The 25,066-nt window shown below is 45.8% G+C and overlaps 1 long non-coding RNA gene across 1 annotated transcript; it reads right to left on the reverse strand.

Annotated features, from left to right (window-relative positions):
* LOC130853983 (uncharacterized) lies at window positions 1–23,516 on the reverse strand. Its single transcript, XR_009053935.1, has 4 exons — window positions 23,375–23,516; window positions 20,179–20,246; window positions 5,140–5,389; window positions 1–516 (listed from the first exon to the last, which is right to left on the reverse strand). It is a non-coding gene; the product is annotated as an uncharacterized LOC130853983 (long non-coding RNA).
* Between the last annotated feature and the right edge of the window lie 1,550 nt (window positions 23,517–25,066).

Genomic DNA, 25,066 nt, shown 5'->3' on the forward strand with positions numbered 1-25,066 from the left:
CTTATAAATTCACTTGGCTTGCATTCAGAGAACATGTTTAAAGGGGACAATATTTTTGAAGTATTTTCATATCCAGTAACTCTTCATGCCCTGGGCTTGCCACCTGTGTTGGACAGAGTTCTTACCAGGAGACGACAAACTCTGTACGTGTTAGTTTAATCAGAAAGGGGATTTTAAAATCATATTTGTTTGCTTACAGGATCTCCCGGGAAACCAGCAAATGATCTTGGCTGCCACACAGCCAGGATTGCCCAAGAACACACAGGACTGCTCTAGTAAAATACCACAGCCGCCGCCATCCCCTGCTTGACACCTATGACACCAGGCTCTCAAAATCCCATTTCAGCTACTGAGAAGAGTCAATTGCTTCTGCAATCAGACTTCTGGAAGATGCCGTGTCCTGCCGAGTGGCCAGTCTCTTGTTGCTTACTTCATCTTCCAAGTCGTTGCGTCAGCTTGGCGGATGCTGGGTGGTATGTGGAACTCTCTGGAAACGTAGTGTCTAGCCCCCAGTCTCTACAGAATAGGATGTCTAGTGAGGAGGGAGTCAGCTTACCGAGGGGGCCAACGTACAGGATCGGCCAACCCCACCCCCTGCCCCTCCCCGGTAGCAATAACGTTCAGTGCTTCAGGCAGGTGGAAGATATTAGCTAGAACACCATGTCTTACTCAACTCTGACGTTTCAAATTAAATGCTTTTTTGAGTCTCTAACAGGAGGGTGGTTTTAAGAGCCGGGATTTGTAGAGAGAGAAAGCATCTTATACATTCTTGAAGCTCCCACGGACATGTTAGCAGCCAGGACTGGCCAACATGGACATCAAAGCTAAAGTAACACATGGGGTAGAGAAACTCAGGATATAATATAATCATAGACCCTGCTACCTGGGAAACGGAAGCAAAAAGTCACCCCTTCCACTCTGGTGGGCTATAGAAGGAGAAGAGAGAAAGATCAGGACAAATTGGTCAAATGCAGAATCTTCATCTTCCCCACCTTGCGGATACAACTTGCTGGGGTTAGGGGTGCTAGAAACATCTCTATACTCCTCAAATATCAAAAATTCCTAGCTCACTTCCTGCATGTTGTCCTGGGAGGCTACGGGCCTTGGGAGAACATAGGTGACAATTCATCACCATAACTGACCTGCAGTGGGAGCAGTTGGAGGGAGGGTGCCTGGGCCGGGGCCCAAGCTCTTCCATCTGGTGGCTCTGTTGCCTCCTTAGCTTTCTCTTCTCTGCTACATCCTCTCTGTCTGACTAGTCAAAACAAGCAAGTGAAAAAGGGAACACAAGTCCGTGGAGGATGGCACGGGAGACTTTAGGGGTTTGGTCGGCAAGCAGTGTGTACCACTTGCATCCGAGTCTTTGACCAGAACTAAATCACGTGACTCCCCTAACTGTAGGGGAGGCTGGACAATGTAGTTTGCTTGTGTACCTAGAAGGAAAATGAATGCGTAATAGGGTTTCTGTCCCACACCAGGGACACAGAAATGTGTGCCTTGGTGAGAGGACACAGTGGAAGCACAGGGCGGAGGAGTTCTAAGATGTCATGCGCAGACACTTCACAGCCAAATGGAAACAGTGGAATCCAGAGCTCAGCCCTGGGTGCCATGGGATGTCCTGGGGCCAAGTGCAGTGAAAGGCTGTCTGACGGACAGCAGCCCCAGGTAGAAACCTGACCAGTCAGACGGCGGCAGAAGTGAGTGAGGACTCAGCCTGGGTCTGAGGCCCCCTCTCCCCTGCTGCCATGAGGTCACGTGTGCCCACCACATGCCCAGCTTCCATCTTGGTAAGAGGGAACGGTCTGTTGTCTTTCACCTCTCCTCTCCCACCCTCTTTTGGTTCTGCTTCTTTTAGGACTCGGGCAAGGAGGGATGACTAAGGAAAAATGTAGAGCCTTTCTATGTAAGCGACAGGCAACGTGCCCTCCGTTGGGCATTGCTCTTGCTTCTCTGGCTGGTGTTGAATCACCACTGGTGCATTTGCTGTGATAGGTGTCCACAACCTGGTGTGAATTCTTTTGGGGGCTTCTCTGAAGGGCCTTTCTTGAGATGGGAAACCCAGCTCTGGCACAACCTCCTTCACCCCTCTCCTCCTTCAACTCCCACAACTATGCTTTCCTCCTCTGCCCTCAACGGCCTCTTGCTGCTGGCATCCCCCCTCATGGGGGCCAGGCTTGTGGATGGGGCATCAGCAAGACAGCTCAAGCTGAGCCATCTTTTGCAGGCTCTGCTTGACCACGGAAAACTCATACATTCCTGATACTCAGATGACAGGGGTATGGGCTGCTTGGCTGTCACACTCTTTTTGGCCATTGTCTTCCTTCCTTTCCATTTTCTCCAGCTCAGGAAGGTGTAGGGGAGGTGAACAATCCTAAGGAGATGTACAACCAGGGAATCAGAGGCCAACTTCCTCTTTTATGGGCACCTAAATCCCTAGGGGAAACCCCTCATTCACTTGGTTTTGGTTGGTGGTGGGGGAGGGACGCTCCCTGCAGGATGGGGCGGGGGCAGAGTCCTCCTGATACATGTCTTCCTCTCCCTAGTCCTGGTCTTGTGCTTATTTAGAATGCGCGCGCACACACACACACACACACACACACACACGCACGCACACTTACTCTCACACACACTCACTCACACCACACACACACTCACACACACACCACACACACACACTCACACTCACTCACACACTCACTCTCACACACACTCACTCACACCACACACACACTCACACACACACCACACACACACACTCACACACTCTCACTCACACACTCACACACTCACACACACACCACACACATACTCATTCACACACTCACTTAAACACACTCTCTCACTCACACACTCACACACACACCACACACACACACTCACACTCACTCACACACTCACTCTCACACACACTCACTCACACCACACACACACTCACACACACACCACACACACACACTCACACACTCTCACTCACACACTCACACACTCACACACACACCACACACATACTCATTCACACACTCACTTAAACACACTCTCTCACTCACACACTCACACACACACTCACACACACTCACACACACTTACTCACACACACCACACACACTCACTCACTCACACACTCACACACTCTCACACACACTCACACACACACCACACACAGTCTTACTCACACACACACCACACACACACCACACACACACCACACACACACACTCACACACTCTCACTCACACACTCACACACTCACACACACACCACACACATACTCATTCACACACTCACTTAAACACACTCACTCACACACTCACACACACACACACACTCACACACACTCACACACTCTCACTCACACACTCACACACACACCACACACATACTCATTCACTCACACACTCACTTAAACACACTCTCTCACTCACACACTCACACACACACTCACACACACTTACACACCACACACACTCACTCACTCACACACACACTCACACACTCTCACACACACTCACACACACACCACACACAGTCTTACACACACACCACACACACACCACACACACACACCACACACACACTCACACACACACAAACACACTTGTTTATTATAAGAGATTGGCTCATATGATTATAGAGGCTGGCAGGCTGGAGACACAGGGGAGAGCTGATGCTGCAGTTCAAGTCTGAAGGTCATCTGCTTCAGGATTCCCTCTTGCCCAGGGAATGTCAGTCTTTTGTTCTATTCAGGCCTTCAACGGATTGGATGAGGCCCACCCGCTTTATGGAGGGTGATCGGCTTTACTCAGAGCCTATTGATTTAAGTGTAAATCTCATCCAGAAACATTCTCACAGAAACATCCAGAATAGTGTTTGACAAAACATCTGGGCACTGTGGCCCAGCCATATTGACACATAAAATTAACCATCACAGCTGGGATAGTTGGGTGGCTTTGCTCCCTTTAATTCCCTCTGAGGAAGCTGTCTGTTCCCAAGTGCTAGCCACTCCTTTGAAAGTCCTTGGTGACTTTTCAGAATGTGGGACTCTTAACACCCCTCATCCCCAGCTTTTTGCCCACAGTTACAAATTTGGGGGCAGTGAGACAAGTTACAGTGAAAACGAGACAAACACCCTTCCTATATGATTGACATATTCCCTCTCTCTTTCTCTGTTTCTCTCTTCTTGATAACATCTATACTTGTGCTTTGTTTAAACAGCTTTATTAATATATTAATACATTAATAATTAATATAATTCACATACCATACAATTCACCCACTTAAAGTGTATATTCACAAATATGGCAAACCATCACTGCTGTCAATTTTAAAACATTTTCTTTATCTCAAAAAGAAACCCATACTCTATCACTCCCCTATCCCCCTGTCTCCATTATCCACTTTAAGTAACCACTAATCTACTTTATATCTTGGTAGATTTTCCTATTCTGGACTTTCACATAAAGAGTCTTTTGTGACTGACTTCCTTCAGTTAGCATGATGTTTTCAAGATTCATCCATATGTCAATATTTCATTCAATTTTATGGCTGAATAATATTCTGTTGTATGGATATACCGTATTTTATTCATTCGTCAGCTCGTGGGCATTTAAGTTGTTTCCACTTTTTGGGAGTCCTCAATACTGCTACTATGAACAATTTATATACAAATTTTTGTGTGGACATATGTGTTCATTTCTCTCAGATATATACCTAGGAGTGGAACTGCTGGGTCCTACGGTAACTCCGTATTTAATCATCTGAGCAACTGCCCGTCTGTTTCTGAAGTGGCTGCATCATTTTACATTCCCACTAGCAGTGTATGAGGATTCCATTTTCTCTACATCCTTGACAAAGAGTGTTGGTATCTCACTTTTTGTTTCTAGCCATCCTAATGGGTATGAAGTGGTATCTCATTGTGGTTTTGATTTGCCTTTCCATGATGAATAATGATGATATTTTCCTGTTTGTTACTGATAAAATCTGGGTTGGGATATTTGTCTGCAGCCAATTCTACTCAGCTCTGCTAGAAAAGTCAAGAGTGCAGGTAGTGCCCGGGGTTGATGGTCAGGTTCAAGTGTTAAAGACAACTTTTCCCTTCACTGCCTTTACCATACCCATAATTCGTCCAGAACCTTGACTCACCTGGCTAGGTGGAGCTGGAATCCCCCAAATATGCAGTGGGTCAGCCAGCCAACTCTCTCTTCTGGTTCTCTCTTTCATCTGCTTTAGCCTTTTTCATCTCCTGCACCGCAGCCTGGCCTTTCCAAACATCCTCTGATGCCTCAGGATGGCCGGAGCCCACTGGCTGATGTCAGAATGGCTGAGAAGAGTTCAGAGATCTGATTCTGTTGCGTTAGGCTATGAAGGTCATTCCAGTAAGGGCTGAGTGTGCCTGTAAAAAGATAATGTGATATATGTGATAATGTATGTTGCAGCAAATCGAAGTGTTTTTTTTTTCTTACATATACCTCCTTACTGCCTTCTAAGAATCACGGGTGTGCTAATTGGAAGTTTTTTTGTTTGCTGAGTGCAAACAGTTATCATGCTCTATGTAATGGCTTCCAAAGGCTTGAGTACGGTATTGATTTGGGTGTGTAAGTTTAAAGGCAGAAACCAGAAAATTATAAATTGCTCTTCTTAATAAGAAAGGAGTGGCAAATTGAGTGGTCTTAGGAAAAATCTAGGAATGGAAGGTAGTAATAGAGGAAATTTAGAGCAGAGGTTACCACACTTTTCCTTGAAGGACAGATAATAAATGTTTTAGGCTTTGTGGTCCATTCAGTTTGTCCTGGCTACTCGACTCTGTAGTTGTAGCACAACAGCGAAGTCCTAGATGAAACCTAAATGGGTGGGCTGTTCCAATAAAGCAGGTAGCTGTAGTTTGCTAACCCCTGGAAGTTTGAAAGGATAGGATGAGAGAGAGAGAGAGAGAGACTGAGACTTCCTGACTAGCAGCTGAGATGTAACACTTGGGAAAAGAGACATAACTAACAAAAAATTTCCAGCTGTGGCTCCATGCACCCCTGCTTTGATGTGGACAGATTCTTTATGATAAATGCAAGAAAGTGCTTAGTATTGCCTCATGGTGAGGGGTGAACACAGAAGCTGATCAGCCAGCATAAGCGTCACTGGCAGAAAGTGGTGTCCAGCCCAGGTCTTGGGACCCAGAAAGCGCTCAGTAGAATGTTCAGCTGACTCTGACCAGAGCCAGCACTATGATCCAAATGGCAGAAATTTGACTCAGTCTCTGGAAGACCCTGTTGTTGGTGGAGAAGCTGTTTGATTTACAAGCTCCCTTCATCTGTCCGTTGTAAAACCCTGTGGGGGACACACTTTCAGATGAAAACTCTGGTTTTCCCATCTGTGCTAACTTTGTAATACTTTAGTACATGACTGCTTAGTAAGTATTGGAGAGATGAGAAATGGGGAAGAAAAGGCAAAATTGAGACAGATGGCCTCTGGAATGGGAGATCTAGGTGCCTTTGGAGGGAGGGCCGCCCAGTGAATGGCAGTGTGGCCTAACTGGACCTTACCTGCTTGATGAGCATGGACTGCTTATTAGGACAATGTGGGTGTCAGACCCTGGCAAACTTTTCTATCATAGTTTCAGGTTAATTTATTTAGAAATCTGTTCCTGGAGAAATAGATCTACATTTTTTCTCCTGTAGAAATAGAAGTTATGTCACCTTTTTTCTATGGACTAGTTTTATTTGGCTGCCATAATGTCCCACTTTTCTAGTCATGGGACTGTTGACTTGGTTGTTAAGAAAACACTGCAAAGACCACATCAGCCATTTTTAAAGCTAGTTATTTTGGTCATGAAGACATAGCCAGGATCTTTGGTCTATTTTGTAGTCTTTGGCAAATTATCTCAAGAGATAATATTTTTATAATATTTTATGTTTTAGATAAATATAAATATTTTGTTTTCTAAAAAACCAATTGCCTCACCAGGACATAGAGCTCTTCTTAGAGTGTGAAAGGTAGCAGGTGTACTGGTTGCCTGGTTACTGAGACATTGCTACACATTCTCCTTCATTTAAAGTGAGATTTCCAGGAAAAACATTTGGGGCAAACATGATGTGAAGGGTAATATCTTTATTACTCAAAGAGCTCATGCAAATTTTGAAGAACATTAAGACCCCCAACAGAGGCATGGAGACAGAACAACTCACAAATGAGAAAACAGAAAGATGCAATTAACATAACCCCAGCATTAGCTAAAAAATTAATGCTAACTCCCTAATGTTGGCTGCATATGGTGTAAATTGGTACTCCTTTTTGGAAAGCAGTTTGGCAAAATGCTTCAAGATTCATAAACATGATCATGTCTATGATCCAGAAATCTCACTTCTGGAAATCTTTCCTAAGGAAAGATCCCAAATAGGAAAAAACAGTATATATTTGAGTGCTCTATATAAGCAAACTACAAGTTCAATATTAGGGAAATGATTTAGTATATTATCTGACAGGTGAGCTAAAATGCAGCCATCCAAGAGTCAATTGTGAAGGCTTTGATAACATGAAAAGTACAGCGGGCAGAGTTTAAATGGTACGTACAACAAAATACATGCATCACTCTGAAGACTAGCAGGAATATACAAAAATAGTATTCCTTTCCAGTCTTTGGAAAGATAGGGAATCAAGAATAACTTTTTAATTTTATTTATTTATTTATTTATTATTTATTTATTTATTTGTTTGTTTGTTATTTTTAAGCTCTTTATTGGAATATAATTGCTTTATACTGTTGTGCCAGTTTTTGTTGTACAACAAAGTGAATCAGCTGTGTTTATACGTATATCCCCATATCCCCTCCCTCCTGTGACTCCTTCCCACCCTCCTTATCCCAGCCCTCTAATTCATCACTCATCTTCTAGTTGATCTCCCTGTGTTATGCAGCAGCTTCCCACTAGCCATCATTTTACATTTGGTAGTGTATATACGTCAGTGCTACTCTCTCACTTCATCCCAGCTTCCCCTTCGCCCCCCATCCCAGAATAACTTTTTTTTTTTTTTTTATTATTATTTTATTTTATTTTTTTGGGGGGTACACCAGGTTCAATCAACTGTTTTTATACACATATCCCCATATTCCCTCCCTTCCTTGACGCCCCCCCCTCGATTCCCCCCCACCCTCCCTGCCCCAGTCCTCTAAGGCATCTTCCATCCTCGAGTTGGACTCCCTTTGTTATACAACAACTTCCCACTGACTATTTTACAGTTGGTAGTATATATATGTCTGTACTACTCTCCCGCTTCTTCTCAGCAGAATAACTTTTTAAAAAAGAACTTTTCATGATAAAAAATTTTGGACATACACAGAGGGAGAGAAGGTAAAAAAACTCTCACAAACCCATCACCTAGGTTTCACAATTAGTAACTTTTTGCAATATTTGCTTCATATAAATTAAAAAATCTCCAATAGATAATAATTTTTAAAAAATGCATAACACACATGTTGTCATCACAACCAGCAAAGTAAATTATTTCTTTCGTGTGTCTTTTTAAAAAATTGGACATAATTTTAGACTTAGAGAAAAGTTGGAAGAATAATATAAAGAATTTCTGTATATTCTTATTCTAGAATCTCCAAATGTTAATGATATATCTCTACTCATCTTCCTTTCCCCATAACCACACACACATCATTATTGTTTTAAACCATTTGTCTTAGTCTATTCTAGCTGCTGTAACTAAAATGCCATACCAAATGGCTTACACAACAATTATTTATCATAGTTCTGGATGCTGTGAAGTCCAAGAACAAGGTACTGGCAAACTTAGTGGCAAACTTAGTCTGGTGGGAGCCCACTTCCTGGTTCACAGAATGACGTGTTCTTGTTGTGTCCTCACATGGTGTAAGGGACGAGGGAGCTCCCTGGGGTGTCTTTTGTAAGAACACTAATCTCATTCATGAGGGCTTCACTCTCATGACGTAATCACCCCCAAAGCCCTTACCTCTAAATACCATCACACTGGGAATGAAGTTTCAACATATGAATTTTGGGGGCACCAACATTTGCTCTATAGGTGAGAATAAGTTGCAGACATGATGCCTTCTTATCCCTAAATACAATAGACTGTATTTTCTAAAAACAAAGACGTTTTCATGCATAATGGGAATCCAATGATTACAAACAAGAAATTAACATGCAGTCATGGGCCTGTGACCTTTGCAATGATTGCCAAATGATAACTTTTCTAATTTCAAAATTTCTTCTACCTTTGTTAGTGGCTTTCTATTGTAAGGAAGAGCTTTTCCTTTCTATTGATGTTGAGTGACATCAGCATGAACTCATAGAATCTTAATTTATTCAAAAAGTTATTTTCCATTATATCATTATTTATTTTGATGTTCTAATTGTCCCAGATTTGGCCACTGAGAGACTTTCATGCTGGATTCTGTGTCCTTTTGGCATGTCTCCATAATATTTTGAGTCTTCTAACTTTCCAGTGCAACAAGATATTCCAGTTTCATCTTGTGCTTTCTACACTCCAGCCCTGGAATCGGCCATTTTACCAAGGAGAACCAGCTCCTCTTATTAGAGATAGTATTTAGAAACCAAGATCTGAGTGCTAGGTGAGCTTAGTTTTTTGGGTGTATCATTGCTTCTTGGCTCTCCCAGTACACCATGCTAAGAAATATATGTATGTACACACACTCACATCCACACATACACCCCACAACACGTGTATCTATATATCTTACTAGCTGTTGCGCACACACACACACTCACACACAGAAAGTATACATAAAAATTTACATAAATTTACATTGATGCCTTTAATTCCAATCCAACACCACAGATTTTACTTACCCTTTTTACTTCTCATGTTTGTAATTCCTGTGTTTAATAACAGATTTAGCTCTCATTATCCATAATATATTGGTTTATTTGTCCAACCAAGTAATTTCAAGTTTAAACATTTTCTGTTCTCTAACTACGTGGAGAGTATGAGTTTTGTGTGATTTTATCTTTCCTTCCTTCCTTCCTTTCTTCCTTCCTGCCGGAGGTTATGTGGGAAGGTTTGGACTTAGTCATTACCATCATCTTGGTTACCAACAATCATTTAACATTATCTAATACCTTGTCTGTGTCCAGTTTTCCCTGATTTTCTATAAAGTCTCTTTTTACAGTTAATTTGTTCTAATCAGGATCCAAACAGATTTCACACTTTTCATTTGGGGATGAGTCTCTTAATAAGTCTCTATTTAATAGCTATAATAGCACCCCTTTTCCACGTCATTTATTTTTGGAAGAACTGATCATCTATCCTGTGAATCTTTCACATTTTGAGTTTGGCTGATTTTGTGTCATTGAATGTGCCAGATTTCCTTTAACTGGCAATTAGACCCAGTTACTTGCTCATGTTCAGGTTCAGTTTTGTTTTGTTTTGAAAGGAACCCTTGTTAGATGGTGTTGTGTTCTTCCTATTGTATCATATCATAAGGAGCATGGTGTCTGGTGAAACCACTCAGTGATTACTGATCAGTGTCCACAGACAGGTGATGTCAGCTTCTATTATTATGAAGTTCCTGTCAACTTTTCACCTAATGGACCTTCAGTCATTGATGAATATTATCTAGATTCCTTGTCTTGAGATGGCAAAATTGTGACTTTCTAATTCCCTGGGAAAGGCCTTTTATCTCCTCCCATAATTTATGTGATGTTATAATATACTTGTAATTAAAAATATAAATACATAAGAATGAAAGTTTTTATCAGTATCAGTATCACCTAAGGCCAAATGGCATTATCCACATGAAAGATTTTTAATCTAGTTCCCCAGATAGCCTCTTGAGAGCACAGTGAAATTTCCAAAGGATGAGGGGTTTATTTTGGGAATGTGTGTGGCCAGTTAAATCCCTTCATAGAAAAGAAGGGAATTACAATGCACATACCCTACCACTCAACAGCTCTACATTGGTATTAGCCCCACAGAAATAATTATCTTTCTCAGGGTGATGGCTTTTGTAACCTCAATTCAGAAGTGATTTGGTGTGCCAGTTTAAAGGTAGAAACCAGGAGACAGGTACCAGGAATTTCATGATAGCAGTGTTTACAATAATAACAAAGTGTAAGAACCTAAATGTGGATGAGGGAAGGAATAAATTCAAGGTAACCCATGCAAACACAAGAACAAGGTACAGTAGGCAAAAGGCATAGATGTCAGCTGCCTGAATCAATAGGGATAAATCTCAAAAACTTAATGTTGAGTGAAAAAAACCAAGGTACAGAAAAATCCATTTTTATATCTGTTATGAAAATGGAAACATACCAAATGATACTATTTAATTTTTTTATGGATAGATATGCACCTACGTATTTAAGACTACACAACATGAATTGAAGACTCAAAATAGAGGTAGCCACTGGGTTGAGGGGAGGGTAAAGGACCTTAAATTCAGCTGATGTGTTCTACCACTGGTTTAAAAAAAGAACATAATACTTGTGTGATTTTTTAAAAAAGCATGTAAGCACAGAAAATGATGGAGAGGAAATATACCAAAATAGTCACCATGTTTAATTGTCTGAAATATGGGTCATTGATCTTTTTACCCTATTGTGTTTTTCTGTATTTTTTAAATTTCCAATAATTATAAAAGAAGGGCAGAACCTCGCTCAATAGCAGCAAAAACACATCCAAAAAGATGTGTGCGGTAGGTCCCTGGAGGGACAGCCCTCACCGCGGAGTGATGGCTCTATCTGGGCTGGCAGGTCTCACTGGGGTGGGCGCCAGTCTATGAAGGGATGTCTCCTGGGGACCTGACAGGGTCTTGCAGGCCATCTGGAAGCCATATCTCCTGATAAAACCTGTCTGTCCTTTTCCCAGTGGCAAAACCCTGGACCGTCTGGCTTCTTTCCTCTTCTCCCTCCCTCCCTACAGGCAGGCAGTCCCTGGGAGCTGAAGTCCCACTTTTCCTCACTGCTGCCCCCCACACTCCAGCACTGCCTCTCTCTCTCCAGTCCCTGTTGTGTAAGATTCCAGACTGGCCTTCCTAAATCCCATGGCACACCTGTTTCTCCCAGGTGTAAAGATTCTTGGCAGCCCCTTCTTGAGTGTGGGACAAAATCTCAATACCTTCCTTAGCCTAACATTTGTAATCCTGTCTTCAGTCTAAGTCCAGGCTTTGTGCCTTCATTCACTCCCCATCCTCCTTCGCTTCCTCTACCCCCTCCCTGACTCCATTCTGTGAAAAAGAACCTCTCACTAGAGCCAAATAGACCACACGGTGTTTCTCAAACCTATGACACGCCTTCCCGTCGCTGGCCTGGAATGCCCTCCCCTCCTGCCAAGCTCTCATAGGCTCCTCTGTGAGCTCCCCTGCTCTCAGTAATCTGTCTCCCCTCTGAGTTCCCTCGTCATGTATTAACCATGCCCCATGCATTTCTTCCATACCTATTATAAAATAATAATAAAGTAATAGCTACTGCTTATTGAGTACCTCCATGTCAGGTGCAGACGGCGTTATTAACCAAAGCCATTAGTTTGATGGAGGGCCAGAGAGTTGAGAGGCCAGAAAAGGGTTGGCAGGGTCCCAGCCATCAGGCCATGGCTGGAGATGGGCTTTCTCAGCCTGGAGATTTCCTTGGACACAAGAGAGTCGCACACAAGAGGGTCTACTTTAGGTCATTTGGGGAGCCGAGATGGGCAATGTGGGAAAAGGTCATTTTCCGATGTCTAGAAGGGGCCGTGTTTGGGATATGCCCAGTGGCTGTCATAACTGACCCCCTGAGGACCACTTCCATGCTGACCCACAGAGGGTTCAGGACTCCAGCAACAGGGAGAAGGGAGCAGACACCAGCATCACCCCGACTCTCTTCCCCTGGCTCCACTCCCCTACTGGCAGGACAGGCTCTGAAAAACAAAGAGCCCTGGAGCATGGCTGCCTTGCTCTGGCCTCTCCTGCCCCAGCTCAGGGTCTGCCTGTCCCTGCAGCTTCCTGTCCTGCAAGTGTACTGTTCCTTAGCCCATTGTTGCAAGCTGGGGTGGGTGAATTGCCCAGCTATCCAGGCTCCAAGATTCTGTTTCTACAGTCAGCAGCCCATCTTCTGCCTCCAGCATCTAGTGATCTCCAGTCCTTTTCTCAAAGTGCTCACCATGTTTCTTATCTCAGGGCCCCAGATTCTCAGCAGCTTGGAGGGACAGGGTGGAGCACAGGTCCTGGGCCGGGGACCTGAACAAGTTCCTATTTTAGGACTTTGCCTGTTTGTCCAGGTGGCTTGTATGTCCTTCAAGACAGGGCTCTGAGTCCTCATCACCAAACATCCTCAGAGAACAAATTCAACAACCTAATTCCCAGATAGAGCCAGGGGAAGTTTTCTCTGCATAAACCAGGGGCCAAAACCAGAGACATTCAAGGAGGCTGCAGGAGCATGTCTTAGAGGCAGAGGACACCTGAAGATGAGGCTCCTGGCCTCAGTGTGGATGTGGCCCCTTTCAAATGCCCAGCCTCCTGCCAGCCGCCGGTGGCATCATGCACTTACCGGGAAGCTTTGGGAGAGGCAGTGCATTTGTGGGGGCGCTCGGAATGCCGTCAGCTTCCGGAATGGATGACGTGGAGTTTGCACATGGTCCTTTTATTTTTACTCCACGTTTCTGGAGAAAGCCTAATGGCTTCGAGTGCTCCTCTCCGTTTGTGAAATTTAAAAGGGGGAACAAGAGCGCACATAATTATAATCCCACAGCAGGGCAATTGGCTTGCCTCTGACTATTAGGTCCCATTAAAGATGTAATATCTGTGGCGTCTCAGGAGAAATTCCTACTTATTTATGCTCGGTATTAGGGCAAATATTAGTTAGCATCAAAACAGGATGCAGTTAAGTCTAATCTGATGTCACCAGCAGAGCTTGCCTTATAAACAAAATAAGTGGCAATTACTTTCAAGCTGAAGGAATAATTTTTTCAAGTGATTCCATTTGGTGTTCATCATAAATGTTCACCGAAGGAAGGTGTGTTCCGGGCAAATGTGCAGGGTGTGCTTTTTAATCACACCTTATTTAAATGTACAAATGAAGGCTGTGGGCCTGGCATCTCTTTCCGTCTCCCTAGGTTTTCCTTTGGGACAGTAATTAGGAAATATGACCCCATATAGGACATGAGCACTGCTGCTTTTATGAGAATTTTAAACCAAATGACTCTGTTCCTGTAACTGAAGGAGCTGCTTCCCCAGAAGCCCAGTAGGCTGCCCCAGGCTACCTGTGCTTCAGGCCTTTTGGAGAAAGGTGCCTTAGCCTCCTGGAAAGGCCCTTTGTGAGAGAAAAGAGAGAAGGCCTGGGAGAGGGCCTGGGGGCAGGACCCCTGCTCAGGGGCGGGCTCAGTGCTCAGCCTGGCTGCACGTGACCAGGCTGGCTCTCCAGGCAGCAGCTTGGGGGCAAATCCCCTCCCTTCCCTTCTGCAGTGTGGTCTTTCTGGTAGCCAGTGGCTACACTTTCTACTTTATTTCAGTCTTTAGCAGCTGGGCCTGCAGCATATCCTCCTGAAGCAGAGGGTCCTTAGCCCAGAACTGTGCCCCTGACATCCACACAGCTCCTAGAGGGCTGCACCCAGGCCCCGGGGGGAGCTGTAGTCATTCTTGATAGATGGGGCCGTCCATCCCTCTGTCCTTCTGGGAGGGTCCTACCCATGGGCATTTTCTCTGCAGTGGAAAGATGGCCCCAGCCCCTGCACTGGCAGGCATTTTGGGGGACCATGCACAGAGCTGTGCATCCGAGTATATGTGAGCTGAGAACCCATCTCCCGTGGGACCCTGGTTCCATGCCTGCACCTCTGCGCAGCACTGGCCAGGGCTGGTCCAGGCCATGAGAAAGTCTACAAAAACCTCGGATTCACTTCCCCTCCCAGGCCCCATCCTCTCTGCATGTACCTCTGTCCCATTACACAAACAGTGGGCACGGTCCATGGATCAGGCCTGGCGAGGCCCAGTGGCAGATTCGGAGGAGAGAAGCCCAGATTCTGCCTACACAGAAGCTGCACTTCCAGTTGAGAGAAATGGTAACGATAATTAACCTAAGACCACCAGGCTGAGAGGAGTACCACGTGGTAGGTAGAAGGTGGTCTAGGCAGGCATCATATCCATTTGGGGAGATGAGGAAAACCTTCAGGAAGGAGGCAGCATTTGAGACCTTAATGTTTGGACACAGGTCCCCTATGAGGCGTTGGCTTCCAGGGATGATATTCCAAGCAGAGGGAGCTGCAGGAGGAAAGGCGTGGAGCTGGGAAGTGAGGGGCACTTAGACAAGACCAGGTTGGTGGCTCAATTAGCTATGTTTCTTTTATTCAAGCAACAGACCCAGTCTGGTTGTGGAGGCTAGTGACACAGATTAGCACACCAGCCATCACAGGCAAAGGGTTGGGCTACAGCAACACAGGTGTCGGGGTGGGACGGAGGTCAGATCCTCCGGGGCGCTGCTGTGAGCGGCTCTGAGCTATCAGAGCAGATCAACATATCAAGTCCCTCCCTTGCCAAACCCACCAATGACTCTTCACTGTGCCCAGGAAAAGTCCAAATGCCTCTGCTTAGCACCTCCTGAAAGTCTATCCCTGAGCTGCCCTTCTTCCCTTCCACCTGCAATTACCCTTTAGAGATTATTTCCTCTGACGCTAGCAGACCCTTCTTGGGGGCTGAGGTAGGCAGGCTGACCAAGCTCCCTACAAATCCCCCTTTTCCAGGAACACAGAGCTGATACCCCAGGGTATCAGCAACCCTGCCTCCCCGGTCCATGGGTAGGCACCTGACCGAGTGTGCCCAATCACATGTGTTCTAGGAACTCGGAGAAGGGCAGAGGCTGGCACGGGTCCCACTGCAGGGCTGGGCAGGGAGGGCTGGCGAGGTCTGGCCAAGGTCACAGATGCTATTAGTGTACAATTTCCTGCTTCCTGTTTCTTGGTTGTTCACATCTTTCTTAGATTCCCTGAGATATGTGTACAGATGTGCATATATATTTATATTACTTGAAAATAAGTATTTAAATGCTAGTCACTTCACCCTAAACACTCTGCAAGGTATCTTCTAAGAATGAGCCTAGGACAATCTCAGGGAGTGGAGGAGGAATGGGGTTGGTGTAAAGGCCTGGACTCAGGAGCTGACCGACGGCTGCCCTGGGCCAGTCGCTGAGCCCTGCTTACTTGCCTGTGAAGTGGGCTCCGTATGTCCCCCCTACCCATGGGGTGTCACGGGACTCCATTGTTAATCTCACTAATTGGCAGGAGCTGGCCACACTGGAGCCACTGGCTGCCAGGTCCAAGCCCCACCGACTTTCTTCTGCAGCCCAGAGGTGGGCAGCAGAATGTCACCAAGAAGGCAAGGTCCAGTGTTAACAAAGAAAGAGGGTGCCCTTGTGAGGCTAAGAGATATGCCCAGAAAAATATCTTGTAAGAAGGTTGGCATATGGGCACACATGTTTGGAAACATTTTGCATGCCACATTGGGTTGGTAAAAATAAAATGTAATGAAACAGCAGAAAGCGGTGGATCTTCACGAACATATCACAGTCAGCAGGAAGAATGTGTCTTGGTCAGCAAGACCACAGGAGATGCAGGGCTGATAAAGAGGAAGGGACCCTGCAGAGCTGAGAGTCTCCCAGCCTTCAGAGGGAGGCCGGGATGGAGCTGGGGAGAAGCCATGCAGGTGGCAGCGACGGGCCCCCTTGGGAAGGGCCTGGGCCATGCACTGAGGTGACAGCCAGCCTGCCCTGAGCGGGGTCCTGGCTGTGCCTGGCCACCGCGTGTCTGTCGGTCAGCAGTGTGAGCGCATGCTGCCTGTGCTGCGTGGAGGGAGCCCTGGGTGGAGCTGGCAGCTCTCCTTTCCTGTGGCTGCTCTGAGCTGGTGCCGTGCCAGTGACAAGGGCAGCCTGCTGCCTGGACTCCTCCTCTCTGACCCTCACCGTGCAGAGCCTTTCCCCAGAAACAGAGCAGGATACAGAAGCAGCCCCCCAGGGTCCTCGCTCATCGTCCTCTTTACTCTTTGCCTTGAAACATTTGACGGTGCCAGCATCCACTTGCCAACTGTTTTAAGAGCCACGGGGTGTTAGCAGAGAGCAGCAGTCATGGGGCGGGCTGCCTGGAGTTTCCCCTGGTGTCCTTCTGGGAGCTGACTCGGAAGCACTGCAACAGGCTTCCTCCTTGGGAGGTGGTCGTACCTCACAGGCAACAGCTTTTAGGTGACAAAGCTCTTTGACTAGAGGAAGAGAAGTGTTATGTTTTCAAAGTCATATTTCATTGGTCACCTCATCTTAAGACTGGAAGGACCTCCTTTTTAGAAATCACTTAACCATAACAGGGATCAGAGAGGGACATCAGCCTGCCTGGAGCTACTCAGCAGGCAGTGGGGATCTGGATTCTGATCTGTGACCACTCCATCATGGAGGCAGGCACTAAGTACGAACAGATGCCCAGATACATCAGCGGAGGGCTGAGAACCGGTGACCTCACGCTTTGTCCTAGACCACAGGATGCTGCGAGATACTCCAGAAGCTAGAGCTATGGGATAGGAAATCTTGAACCATTGAGTTTCTGCGTCCAGCTTCCCACCTGGGCCTCCCTATTCTGCTGGGGGTGGGTGTGTGAGAGCTGCAGCCCATCCTGAGGCTGGCTGAACCTCTCCCCCGTAGTACTAGCCGGAGTCTCTCCCTTAAGCCAGTCCCTCTGCCTGCCTGACACCCTTGCTTTGGTAACACTGACAAGAGAAATTTCAATAAAGCAATGAAGATGGACGCTCCCTTAGAGTGAGTTAAAGAGTCCAGAGCAGGTGAGGGAGAGTAGAGAGCTAGTGTCGATGGCCTTTAGGAGAGGCTTTGCTAATAGGGGAGTGGAGAAACAGGACGGCAGCTGGAGAGTAGGAAGAAAGTCAAGGGGATTTTGGTTGGTTTTAAGGTGAGAGCATTTGTGTGCTGTTGGATGATACAGTGGAGAGGGAGAGACTGATGCTGGAGGAGAGAAAGAGGATGACAGAAAAAACTGAAATCTTCAGGAGGTGAGAGGGGACAAGACTGAGAATGTAAGAGGAGAGATGGACTCTTCACGTGAGCCACGACGCTTCTTCACTTGTGAGATACTCACCAATCTCTACCTTCTGCTCTATAATTGTGAGGTATGAGGTTGCCCTGAATCCCAGTGGGGCTTGTCAAATTGAGCTAGAGAACGTAGATGCCAGACTTTAGGTCCAAGATCCTTGGCCTAGCTCTAGGTCCACAGTCTAGATATGAGTGTAAGCTAGAAAATACTTGAGAGGAGGTGCAATCCAGACTCCTGCTCTCCCAGTTCCCTTCCCAAGACTATTCAAAGATCCTCCACATGGAGGCCAGGGTGACAGTTTGAAGTGGAAGGAAACAGGGCATGTTGGGAATGCTCCATCCTCTGCCTCCCCCTGAGAAAGTCTGAGATCAGAGAGTAGAGAGGATTTGCACTATACGTGCAGTCTCCCAGGAGTGAACTAGTGAAACTGCTGTCCTAGCACAACAGAGGAAAAGCGTGGGTATGTCATATCAAATATGAGAGGGTCAGGGATAGTTCCCTTTTCCCAAATATGTTCCCTAGCTTTCCTTGTTCCCTTGCTGCCACGGTTCTGTCTAGTGTCTCAATTTTTCAATTGTCCCTGGTAGAACACGGAAGTTAAACAGAGAAATAGACAGACTGTGGTGGGTTTAAACAGAATCTAATGTCTGGGATGGAGAAATACACGCAGAATAATATAGCTGGGACAGTCCTCTCGGACTGGGCAGTCAGCCAGCTCCAGGGAGCTGCATGGGCATTGAGTCAGTGCCTTAAGACTAGACAAACCATCACTGAGGAAGCATCATATAATGGTTATGCCATGAACCAAGTGGGATGAGTCCTATTGAAAGCAGAGAGATAGTGTCTATAAAAGACAGAATGGGGGTAGAGAGTCAAAAATTAAACTGAGTTGTAGAAAGCAGAAGTTTCATTTTTGCACCTTTGTGCTGGCTATCCTTCTTTTGCCTCCACCCCCGAAATACACTGCTCACCCTTCCCGACCTGCTCTCTGCCCAGGAAGTTTGATCTGTAGGGCCCACATCAATGGTTTTTAATTGCACTTGGCCACTGGAGAACCCTGGGAGGAGATCAGACAGGTCAGAGGGAGAAGAGTGAGTTTGGGATGTTTATCGCCCCAGATCCTTCCTTGCAGTTGCCCTGGCCTTTGTTTCTCGATAGAGATCACAGCTCCTCTCTCAAGGTGACCTTCTCCACATGACTCTCTTCTTCAGGATCCCTGTAATTACTCCCTTCTCTCCTCCCTAAAGCCTAGGTTTGGTAACAGCATTGAAATACTCGGTGCCATATTCTATACAACTGGGTCATGTTTTTATCTGTTGTTCAATATTCTTTTTAAAAAATTTTGAGTTTTATTATCTGTTTGTTTTGTCAGTTACTAAGGGAGATGTCTTAAAATCTCCCACTGTGATTGTAGATTTGCCTATTTCCATTTTAGTTCTGGGGATTCTTCTCGTATATATTTGGAGGCTATGTTGTTAGATGTAAAATTTTAGGATTATTATATCTTCCTTTTCTTGTTATGAAATGTTTCTCTTTGTTTCTAACAACACTTCTTGCCTCAGAATCTGATATTAATATAGCTACCTCAGCTATCTTTCAGTTAGTGTTTGCATGACATATCACTTTCCATCCTTTTTACTGTTCTATATCACATGAACTATGTATTTTGTAGGCAGTGTAGTCTTTTTCTCCAGTCTGGTGATCTATGTCTTTTAATTGAAATACTTCTTCCATTTACACTTATTGCATTTATTGATATATTTAGGTTTGTGACTGTCTTTTTCCACTCCCTTCTACTGGTCCTGCCTGTTCCATGTTTCTTTTTCCTCTCCTTTCTTGGCTTCTTTTGGATTAAGAATTTTTTCATTATTCCATTCTTTCCCCTTTATTAGAAAGTTTCTTACCTATTATTTTTCTAATTTTGATGGTTACCCTAGAGATTGCAACATGCACCGCTGACGTATTAATGTCTAATATAGATTTGCACCTTTACCACTTCCCATACAATGTAAGAATGTTATTCTTTAATTCCATGTACCCCTCCCACTTTATGTGCTTTGTTGTCACGCATTCCAATTCTATACCTCCTTAAATCCCACAATGCACTGTTATTATCACTTTACACAGTTGAATCCAGTCACTTACACAATATTTACTCACGTATGTTCTGTTTCTGTTGCTCATCATGCATTTTTGCATCTCTCTGCTCCTATATGGAATCATTTCCTCTGTCAAAAGAAAACATTTAAGTCTTTCCTTTAGTTGTCAGTCTGCCGATGATACATTCACTGTTTTTGTTTGTCTGAAAATATCTTTATTTTGCCTTTATTTTTGAAGGATGTTTTTACTGGTTATAGAATTCTAGGTCCACAGTTGATTTCAGAAATTTGAAGATAGACTTCCATTATCCTTTGGCTTCCATCACTCCTATTGAGTAATCAGTGTTTGGTCTTACTGTTGTATCCCTGAGAGTAGTGTGTATTTTCCCCCAATTGGCTCCTTTAAATATTGTTTTTTGCCTTTGATATACTATGCCTTTAGTTTGATGTCTGTGGGTGTGGGTTTCTTGGTATTTATCCTGCTTGAATTAACCCCTCTTTTGGGTCCATTCTTACTGTTCCACTTTAGAGACTGGAAAATTGAGTCAGAGCAAAGATGAAGGATGGTTGATGATAACCTAGACCTCTGGCTCTTTTGGATCAATATTAATCAGCCCCTCGCTGGCAGCACCACACCCTTCTATCTGCCCTCTGCTGAGCTTCAATCTTACTTACCTCCACTGTCTTCTCTCTTACTCCAGGGGTTTTTTAGTAGAAAATGTAAACAGTTTGTCAGCTCAGGAATAGTTTGAGCTGAAAAATATTCTTCCAGTTCATCACCATGCTCAGGTTGGTGTGATAGGTACATCAGACACCTCCAGCCATTTACTGATACCCCTTTTTAGAGACAGTCTAGAATAGTTGCTAAGATCCAGCTTCTAGACCAGACATCCTGGGTTTACATCCCAGTTCTGCCACTCCTTCCCCCACTGTGTGACTTTAGAAAAGTAACCTCTCTATCCTTCAGTATCTCATCTGTGAAACAGAGGGCACGAATAGTGCCAGCTCAAAGTGGCATTACATCATGTTTCTTTTCCCCTTGAAAAAGCAAGGTAGTTAATACCAAAAACTCATTAGGACAGTGTCTGGAATAAAGCTTTATGTAGTTGTTACTTACTATGTTTATTATGTGCAAGAGCTTGTCCCTGCCTTCAGGGTACACTGTCTTTGGGGCTGATGACAGACAGTGCCACAGTACAGGGAAACTGAATGGAGAAGGTTCAAGGTGAAAAATCCCTAGGGTCTCTTAACCTGAGTCCAGCAGAGTGGTCTGTCCTGCCAGCATATGTATGCAGCATGTGTGGAAAGCCAGGCCACTAAACCTGTTTGTCAGGTATGTTAGTGACACACTTCCAAGGAAGGAGAATTCTGTTCTGCCCAAACCAGATCACAGGACCAGAGATGAGAGCTGCTCACTGTTTCTGCACTAATAGAGTCTCAATAGCCATTTGGCTTCATTTCTGCGTTTACCAGACACTACAACTTTCATTTTCCTTTCCAGCAATTAATAGAGGAGACATCGAGAGCTATTTCAGGGAACATGAGGAGTCACTCAAAGTGGCCAAATTGTTAGCAGCCGTGCTGAAAATGCAACATAGAAATAAGGCTTCACTCCAGGGCAGCTGCCTTTCTGATGTAGTGGCAGTACATCATGTGTGTGTGTGTGTGTGTGTGTGTGTGTGTGTGTGTGTATGTATGTTTTATCCCCCTTGAAGAAGCAAATCAGTTATAGCAAAAATTCTTTAGAACAGTGCCTGGAATAAAGCTCTCTGTAGTTGTTACATATTGTGTTTATAATGTGCGAGAGTTTGTCCCCACCCTCAGGTTCACTGGGGCTGGTGAACACACAGGAAACAGATGCTATCCTCAGGTTAACCGTTTCACTGACTTTATCAATAATGCTTTTCCTTTGGCCCATCCGTTATTGTAAAAGGCACAGGTTTTGGAGACAGACGTGCCCAGGTTTGGATTCTGGTTCCCCCTTGCGTTAACCTCGACAAATCCCCCAGTTCTCTCCATCCCACTCCTAGTAGCTTCAATTTGGGCCTCCCAGCACTACTGGAAAGAATTCAGCTGGGCTGTGTGGGGAAGAGGAGCTCGTTACCCCTGAAGCTCTGGGCAGGATGGCTCAGCCCCCAATCCCACCTGCCAAGAAAGCCTTGCATGATTCCTGATTCCACTTTCCCATGCCCTTATATCTTCTTGACCACTTTGCCCAGAGACCCTGACCTCCTCGGGATGGGAGTCTGTCCAAGCATAACACTGATGCAGGGGTGAGACTCATCCCTGAACTGAGCTCCAGAGAACCCACTCACACGCTGTTGAGACAGATCAGGGGAGACTCACATAGAACCCCACCATTCACAAACATCTGAAATCACTTGTTGATTCTTAATTTTTCAGAAGTTCCCTCCAAATGCCTTCCACTCAGCCCGTCCATTGGCCTGTCCCTCAAGAGCCCCCACTGGCTTCTCACTCTTCTTTTACTGCTGTGCCTCCCTCCTCCTGTTTGCATCAGATAACACAGGAGCACCAAATCCTTCTCCCCAGAGTCATATCTAAGTCATCTGAGTGCTCAGCAAGCAACATGGCCCTTTATTAAACAGCATTCGCCTTTGCAGGAAGACAGCTAAGAATATACATTGCAAAGTTCTTCATTCTGTTTTTTGTTTTAAAGATGCTTTTGTTTGTGTTTTCCCCCAAGCAGAACCTGAGGCAAATCCTTGGGTGCAAAGAACCCATTCGGGAGGTGAGACCAGGAAGCAGGAATGAGGGAGTGAGGAGGGTAAGACTGGGAAAAGCTCACAAAATGTGTATAGCAAGGTGATTTCTATAGGCAGTGGGGGCAGAACTCTGTAGGAACCTCTGAGAAGCCTTGCCCAGCCAGATCTGTCTGTTTAAAACTCAAGAGGCTGGAGCATGCGAGATCCCGCCCCCATTATTTGAGTGGTCTGGGAAGCAGTCACTGCCCCATGTTTCCAGACTGCCTATGAGCTGAGTGGGATGCCACGTCTTCAAAGAAAGCTCAGAAGCAGAGGCAAAGAGACCCGAGGCTCAGGCTGGAGCTGGGATGCGTACTTGGAACTGTCCATCTACTGTGGCTGAAATTGGAGGTGGCCAAGTTTATGTGGCGCAAAACACTGCCTCATGCTGGAGCATGTAGAGGTGCCGAGCACAGTGCTGGTGCTCAGCAAGAGCTCAGCAGACCTTCCTCCCCTCTCCCTCCCATCCTCCCACCCTTCCTACCGGTGACTCACCGTACAATGTGGACCATGCCCAGACTCCCTCCAGGTCTGTCTCTAATCCTGGGATTCCACTTCCTTACCCGGCTGGGGGCCTGCATATACAGAACTTGGTGGAGAACCTGCGGGTGTGCTGTGGTCCTGTGTGTGCCCTGGGCTGACACCAGGAGCAAAGTCGAATGAGATGGAGGCAGCCTTCAGATTTCAGGAGGGAGGAGAGGAAGGGCCAGGGAGGAACTCTGCTCCTGTGCAGCGTGGGCGTGGTCGGTGGCCACGGAGAGCCAGCTACAGGCCTCTTGTGCGGCTGTGACTACAGAACTAGAGGCCGTACTGGGTCAGTGAGTGAGCATGGGTGTGGGCAGGTGTGGTCCTGATGGCCTCAGTGCATCGCTCACTCAGCGCCAAGCAGAGCTTACCCTGAGCATCCTCCTGATCTGACAGATAAAGAAACTGCGGCCCAGGGAGGTCACGTGCCTTGCTTAGGTGACGCTGTGCATAACTGGGGACATGGACACTGGGACCCAGGCAGCCTGGCTTCAGGGTGGGTTCCTAACCACGCACGACCCTGCCTCCCTTCTTGGTCTGGCACTGCTGTACGACAACCCTGTGGGACAACAGTGGCTCTTCCTGCTTCCCCATGAGCCCTGTTCCTAGACAGTTGGTAAGGGGCGGAGACAGGATATGAAGCCAGCACTTGCTGCTCCAAAGCTCAGAATCCCTGTTTAGGCCTCAAGAGTGGCCTGGACCCCCAGGGTCTCAGCTCTAGATGCTTAGGATGGGGTTCAGGGTTCAGCTTTCTCTGCCCTTTTTTTCTTTTCTTTTTAAGAGAGAGAGCTGTTTCTCTAGCTCAACAATGCTCACATCTTCTTGTTTATCTGTTTTTGATCTTGGGCTCTGCATGCTTGCCTAGTATCCCCCCAACTCCTGACTTTAATTAGAGTGCACGAGCAACTCACAATCTTGTTCCTTGCAGCGGCTCCCCTGGCACTGCCTGCACTGGTCTCTCAGCTCTTCCCAGGGAGAAGGAGCCGGGAGATGAGGAAAGTCTGAGAGCTCAGGTCATCTGCGGGATGGACCTCTGAGGAGAGCAGAGGATAATGCCGTCCCCAGAACTGCAAAAGCTGCACTAGAAGATGATGTCTGACACTGGAGAAAGCTCTTCCCAACTGCTCCGAAGCAGGCAAAGCTCATCACATCACAGGATGTGATGAGAACACTAAATTCCTGTGGAAATGACAGAAGGATGCAGATAAATGGTAGATAATTGTCCCAATTGAAACCTCAGGCAAAAGTGTGGCACAAATGGCACCTTGGTGACTTGCATAAAATAAAATGGAATGAAATCTTGAAAGCAAGGGAAAAATACATAAAGCTTAGCTCAGTTCCAGGACTTAGAGTAGCTGTACATTTTCAACAAGTTTGGATTTAGGCTTTTGTGAGCAGAAGTCACCAGGGAATTGAACACAGGAGATGGTTCTCCTGTGAAAATCTCACCAAAAAACCTTCTGGGAAAGTCTCACCGCAAAGCCCACTTGCCAGTCGGACCACGATTGGTAGGCGTTTGGTGGTGACTGAGGTGCATGGGGCTGAGTGCTCTTTTAGAAGTTGAGACCACTGCTGTGACATCAATAAAAGTCTGGAAAACACAGAAAAGTTGAATGGAGGAGACACTGATTTTCCCACAGGCTAACAGCCCAAACAGAGCTA

The sequence above is a fragment of the Hippopotamus amphibius genome, chromosome 5 (assembly GCF_030028045.1).
Source record: "Hippopotamus amphibius kiboko isolate mHipAmp2 chromosome 5, mHipAmp2.hap2, whole genome shotgun sequence".
NCBI classification, from domain to species: domain Eukaryota; kingdom Metazoa; phylum Chordata; class Mammalia; order Artiodactyla; family Hippopotamidae; genus Hippopotamus; species Hippopotamus amphibius.